At 30.3% G+C, this 7,500-nt stretch overlaps 1 protein-coding gene across 1 annotated transcript in view; it reads left to right on the plus strand.

Annotated features, from left to right (window-relative positions):
• Positions 1–7,500, plus strand: part of LOC141775840 (homeobox protein EMX1-like) — a 26,902-nt gene that overhangs the window by 1,072 nt on the left and 18,330 nt on the right. The gene's annotated exons all lie outside the window — the stretch shown is intronic.

Below are 7,500 nucleotides of genomic sequence, written 5' to 3' on the forward strand. Positions count from 1 at the left end.
AGAATGTATTTAATAGTAGTAGTATTTGCAAGGTGAGCCGGGAGGACCTTTACTTTATGCTCTTTATTAATATATTTATTTATTTATTTATTTATTTGAGCAGTCACATTTTTCATTTTGTGTTTTTGCGGATTTAAGCAGCTTTGAGTCACTTTTTTTTTTTGGTTGCCTGTCAAGGCAAGGGAAGTTTATTTATAAAGCACATTTTATACACAAAGGCAATTTGTGTATGAAATGTGCTTTACATATATAAAAGCAAGATAAAAGAGCACAAAGTGCATAAGATAAAATCGAAAAAAAAATAAAGAAGTTTAAGTCAAATATGAATCTTATTTTAAATTAATATTTATCCTTTTTTTATTTAATCAATAATATGCTCTTTATTTATACATTTATATATTTATTTATGTGTGTGCAGTCACATTTTTCATTTGGTGTTTTTTCAGATTTAAGCAGCTTCACTTTTTCTTTTAAAATATGATTTTAAAAAAAAGATTAATATTTATCCTTTTTTATTTAATCAGCAGCTTCGAGTGAGTGTTGCAATAAAATGCTACCGGACAGGAAATAGAAGAAATATATTTCATTTTTATTATTATTTATTAGTACCTTTACTTTATGTTCTTTATTAATATAGCTATTTATTTATTTATGATGGGGCATTCCGATTTTTCATTTGGTGTTTTTGCGGATTTAAGCAGCTTTGAGTCACTTTTTTTGCATTTTCTATCAAATATGAATCTTTTTTTTAATTACATTTATCCTTTTTTTTTTATCATTGTCTTCGAGTGAGTGTTGCAATAAAATGCTACCGGACAGGAAATGGCAGAAATATATTTCATTTTTTATTATTAGAATAGAATCAAAAACCCAGGACGTTCAAATCTGTCCCTTGTGCCAGAAGGTGGTGAACATTTCCACCAAATTCACCTTTAATTGTCTGGAGTGGTTGATTATAGAAAGGTCTCAGGTTCTCAGAGGTTGTGACATTTCAGGACGCATCATCAGTAGTGTTTGTAATTTATTATTCCATTATTCCCTTTTATTATTTTACTATCATTTTGCAATTAAATTAATTAAAACATTTTTTTATTTATTTTTATAATTTGATTATTTCCCTTCTTTTTCTGCTATTATTCTTATTATTAAGTATTATTTTTCTTATTTAAGTTAATTTAACTTACAGAGCACTCTAAATGATAAATAGTGATAATTATAGATGATAATATTAGTGGCCTGTAGTGGTGCTAGTATAATTAGTAGAATGTATTTAATAGTAGTAGTTGCAGTATTTGTAGTATTTGAGTGGCAGTTTTATTGATTTGCAGATTGAATAATTATTGATGATCGATGGTATTATTGATAATCGATGGTATTATTGGTGTGTTTTTGGAGAATTCGCCGTCACACAGATTCAGTGTGAAAAAAGAAGATTAATTTGTTTTCTGGGAGGATAAAATATAAAATAAATAAATCAGTTTAGTGATTTTTTTTTAAAATTCATGCTTTATATTTTTATCTGCTGTTATACATGTAACACAATTTCTATTTCTATTATATTTAAACATTTAGTTGCTGTTTTATTCATGCTATCTGTATAAATATTTCTCTCAGTTCATCATGATGAACACACACCTCCACCCACCGAGCTGCATCACTTTAAACTATAAATCATCTTAAATCTTATATAATCTTATATATATTATTATTTTCTATCCTGCAGGAAACGGGTTTTATTAAAACTTTTATTTTTTGCAGGAGCAGCTCGTGTTTTATTTTGTTCTGCAGCTCGAGCGACCTGCAACCGAAAACACTAATAATCCTGTATACTAATAATATAATACTAATATTCCTGTATATATAACTTCACTTTTATAAAGTGTAGTGCCATCAAAATATCTTAATTAGTTTAATGGGTATAATCAGATGTAGAGATGTGTGAAATGATTTTGTTGGTATTACTCTGCATAATACTGAAGTTATTGAATATTTTTCCCATTAAAAATTCAAAGAATTATGCAAAATAATATTTTTTCCAAACTAAGTGTTGTAGTACAACTATGAGGAGATCACTGATGTGTGAAGTAACACTGTACATTACTGAAGTTATTGAATATTATATATATATATCAGGAATGATTGGAGGAAGTGCTCTATGAAGGAACTCGAGGGAACGAGTTAATACTAATTTTCTCCTGAAATAAATGACTACATCATTAATCATGTTGTTGTTTTACCAGAGTAGTTATCTAGCTCACATTAGCAGGTAGCTGAAGGATAACCAGTTTGTGAACTAACATTAGTTAATGTTAGTCACCAGTGAATCACCTGCTCATAGGGGAAGATAATAATATTACTTCTGTCCTATAATGATAATAATGCATTGTGCATGTGCTGCTCGGTAATGAATGTAAAACATATTTTAAGGCCTTAACTTTTATCTTTTTAATGACTTGAATCTGTCGAGCTAAAATGTGTTTAGTGAACTCACCAGACTCAACTTCAACTGTGCTGTTAGAATAAGAAGAAATCTAAAACACAAACTAAAAGCTGATTTCTGCTCTTCAGACTGATTTCTTCATTATTGAGCTTCTTTAAAGAGTGTGTTTTATTTATTTTAATGTGAATTTAACGGACGTGTCCTTTAGACTTTAGAATGTATATATTAATATATTAAGCTGCTGTAGATAATTAAAACACTTTAAACGGCTCAGTCTTCGTGTCGTATTTCAATAATAAAAAGTCAGTTTGCAGCTGATTCATCCTGTAAACTGTTTTATAAGAAACAAGCAGATTCAATTTACAGCCGAAAAAATGTTTATTATCATCAGTGATGTTTTAACTTGAGATTATTTTTTCTATCATTATTAAAGATTTGAGTCATATTTAGATAGACATAGATATAGAAACGTCGCATAGTGAAGTTAGTTTCCTCCTATAATTAAATAAAAAGGCCTGAAGTTAAAACCAGCTGGTCTCTATGTATATCTAATTATGACTCAACTCTCTCTGGAGGTTTAATAAACATATAAACTATAATCTCAAATTAAAACATCACTGATAATAATAAACGTTATTCGAGTTGAGTCATAAAGAAACCAGCTGTTTTAACTTCAGGCCTTTTTATTTAATTATTTAATTATAGGAGGAAACTAACTTCAATATGCGACGTTTTTATTCTGCTTTTAAAGGACTTTTAAATAAAGTTTTGATATTTGTGATTAAAATCAAACTGAGGAAAATAACCTTAACCCTTAATTGACAGATTTATTTTTATTTATTTATTATTTATTTTCCCGCCTCGACTCGCTGCGATGATTCATTATAATGATTTATATCTGTAGTTTGATTTATAATAGAATATATTATTATCATTATTATTATTATTATTATTATTATTTGATGAAACGTGTGAAAGTGAATCAGCGACCTGAAGGATGAACCGGTTATATCATATATCGTATATATGTAATATGTAATGTAATATTATATATGATTATATATGAAGGTTTAACGATCCGCTGCAGTTTAATTAATAAGAAGAGGTTCATAAATAAAATCATTCAGCTCGAATGTTTCAGAGACTAAAACATCTTTTACAGATTATTATAATTATAATTCAGACAAAAAGAAATGATCAGAAATAAATCATAAACAATTGATCCGGAGTTTCTCAACATGTGGGAGGCGACCCGGCGGAGGGACGGTTCAATTATATCCTTATGTTTAATAAAATATCTTTAGAATAATAATAACTAGAGTCCGATGTGATATAATTACACTGAATAACAATAACAATGGAAAGTGATTTTAAAAACAAATACATAAAATGAAAAAAGTATAGATGTTTATAGGTTGTATGCACAAAATAAATAAATAAATGCATAAAAACAAAAAAGTTAATGAAGAAATCTAGATTTGTCTAGGCTATATGCACAAAATATATAAATAAATGTATAAAATCAAATAAAAAATCAAATAAATTAAAAATAAAGATGTTTATAGGTTATATGCCCAAAATAAATAAATAAATGCATAAAACAAATTATTAATAATAATAATAATAATAATAATAATAATAACACAAAAATATAGATGTTTAAAGGTTATATGCCTGAAATGAATACAATACAAATATAAAATCAGATACAAAATAAACAATTATTGCAAATTGATCAAAGAAATACACAGAATAGGTTTTGAAAATGTAAATAAATGTGTTCTCTGCTCTTTAAATCAAACTTATTTCACATTAAAATTCACATGAAAACCAGACAGAATTTAAATATGAGGCTTCATTACTGATTTAAAATCAGCTGAATGCAGTTTAATCAGATTATTTTAAACAGAAGAAGAAGAAGAAGAAAGTCATCTTTTGTTTTAACCCTTTAACATCCAGTTTTCCTTCTTTAAGAAGACGTTGATAGAAAGATAATCTTGTTTATTCTTATTTATTGAGCATCATGTTGTTGCAGCTCTTAATTTAAGCTCTATGATGTGAAATATTATATAATATAATATTAACCACAGACTCCATGTTTTCAAGTCTGCTGCAACTTTTTAAACACATTTTCCCACAAAATTCCTTCCGACACATTTTGTGATCTCCACTAGAATTTAAAATGAAGTTGCACAGCGTGAGTTTAGTTTCTGTCAGAGGTGAAATCTTCTGTCTGTGATCGTTCATGACCTTTGACCTCTGAGGCTGCAGATGACCTCACTTTATGTCAAATGCAGGTTTGTAGTTTATTCAGTCTGCAGTGTGTGTGTGGCGCTCTGTGGTGAATCTAAAACCTGTTTTAAGTCTTATCAACAGTACAGCTCATATCATATTTGTCTTTTTAATATCTTATATATCTTTTGTGTTATTTAGACTTCTGACTGTCGACCTCTCAGTCCATCAGAACGTCTTTAAACCCTCCAGACTCCATTCAACATTCCTATTGAATTAAGGAGAAACTGCTTTAAACTGAATCAGAACTTTCACATCAGGATTTATTAAATCTGTCCGTTGGAACAAAACAACTAAATCTTTATCAGTTTCAATATACAAATATACAAATATATACAATTCAAACAAGCTTTATTGACACAACAGACAACCTGAAGTCACAACACATGAACTGATTGGTGCATCTGGCTGTCAATCATTAGTCGTATTAACCCCTCGTTGTGTGCTGTTATCACAATCAAAGCCATCAACTAACGATTATTTTCACTATCGATTAGTCAGCAGATTATTTTCTCAATTAATCAATTAATCATTTTGTCTATAAAATGTCACAAAACATAAAAAAATATTCATCAGTTTTTTAAAGACCACAATTATCATAAAGCTCATTAATGTCTAGATTTTAGTTAAAAAAAACATTTTTTAAAATTTATTTACATTTCAACAAGTTAAAATCCTCTGAATGACGGTCAGTTTTTATTCCATGAATGTTTGTCTTTAAATGTTTTCGTTTTTTAGGAATATTTGACACAAATCAACATTTCCTTTTTTATCTTTTTGCCTGTTAAAAGCAAGAATATAAAATCGTAATAATAAAATAATTCCAATAAAAATATTACTCGTAGAGACTCTCCAATGAAAACCACATTATGTCTCCAGTTTTTGGTGAATTTTAGAATTTTTCAAACTAAATTCTGCTAATTTTCAATGTAAATAAACTATTTAAAATGAGCTAAAACATCTGGTCACAATGCTGAAAACAGGGATTTTTCTTAGCTTGTTAAATATATTAATATTAATATAACAATATATTATCATCAAATACATTAACAATAATATAATATTATTATTATTATTAATATATTTTACAAGCTAAGACGTACATATTCATATTACTATAATATATTACTATAATATCAATTTATTATATTTTTATACTATATTCATACATTATTATTATTATAATTAAATACATGAACAATAATATAATATAAATATATTATATTATAATTAAAATATTTCATGAGCTAAGAAAATATATTAATAATAATATAATATATTAATAATTAGATATATAATATTAATCATATTCTGTATCCTGTTAGAACCAGCTCCTTTATAAACAGTTATAATGTTATTACAGTGTTAATAATATCTGGTCTGTCAACAGCTGCAACAACTGAACTTTCTGGTTGAGTAATCTGACCATGTGGTTTGTCAACCTGTGGCTGAGGACCCAAATGGGGCCGCGGGACTTCTGTTAGAGGGTCCCAGCAGGAAGTCTGGTAGTGAAGTTTGAGAAGCTAAAAGCTGCACGTCGTCTCAGAGGGCGACCTGCAGATATCTGTCACACACACACACACACACACACACACACATTAACACACACACACACACACACACACACACACATTAACACACACACACACACACACACACATTAACACACACACACACACACACACACACACACACACACACACACACACACACACACACACACACATTAACAAACACACAGGCACACACATGAACACACACACATTAACAAACACACAGGCACACACATGAACACACACATTGACATGTCAGATTAAAGGCTTAATTTTGTTCTCGGAGGTCGGGTCGTCTCTCTAAAAACACTCCGAGAGGAAAACAAACTGACTGAAGACACAAAACTGACTCTGATTACATGTTAACTTTACTCCTAATATTAATATTCATAGTTGTACTAATCGTCTAATGTGCTTTTATCTGTGATTATGTGCTCTTTTAATTTAAACCACTAACCTGCCAGGAACTGTACGACTAAATCTAATGCTCTTATTAATTAAACATTAATTAAACTTAAACATATAGACCCCTTTCCTGTTAGTAACCACGATGACGTATTTAGTGCTACTGGGTTAGTCTTTGTGCTACTGGGTTAGCCTTTGAGCTACTGGGTTAGCCTTTGTGCTACTGGGTTAGCCTTTGTGCTACTGGGTGAGTCTTTGTGCTACTGGGTTAGTCTCTGTGCTACTGGGTTAGCCTTTGAGCTACTGGGTTAGCCTTTGTGCTACTGGGTTAGCCTTTGTGCTACTGGGTTAGCCTTTGTGCTACTGGGTTAGTCTTTGTGCTACTGGGTTAGTCTTTGTGCTACTGGGTTAGCCTTTGAGCTACTGGGTTAGCCTTTGTGCTACTGGGTTAGCCTTTGTGCTACTGGGTGAGTCTTTGTGCTACTGGGTTAGTCTCTGTGCTACTGGGTTAGTCTTGGTGCTACTGGGTTAGCCTTTGTGTTATTGGGTTAGTCTTTATTTTGCTGGGTTAGTGTTAGTGCTACTGGGTTGGTCTTTGTGCTACTGGGTTAGTCTTGGTGCTACTGGGTTAGCCTCTGTGCTACTGGGTTAGTCTCTGTGCTACTGGGTTAGCCTTTGTGTTATTGGGTTAGTCTTTATTTTGCTGGGTTAGTGTTAGTGCTACTGGGTTGGTCTTTGTGCTACTGGGTTAGTCTTTGTGTTACTGGGTTAGTCTTTGTGCTACTGGGTGAGTCTTTGTGCTACTGGGTT

Source organism: Sebastes fasciatus, chromosome 10 (genome assembly GCF_043250625.1).
Source record: "Sebastes fasciatus isolate fSebFas1 chromosome 10, fSebFas1.pri, whole genome shotgun sequence".
NCBI classification, from domain to species: domain Eukaryota; kingdom Metazoa; phylum Chordata; class Actinopteri; order Perciformes; family Sebastidae; genus Sebastes; species Sebastes fasciatus.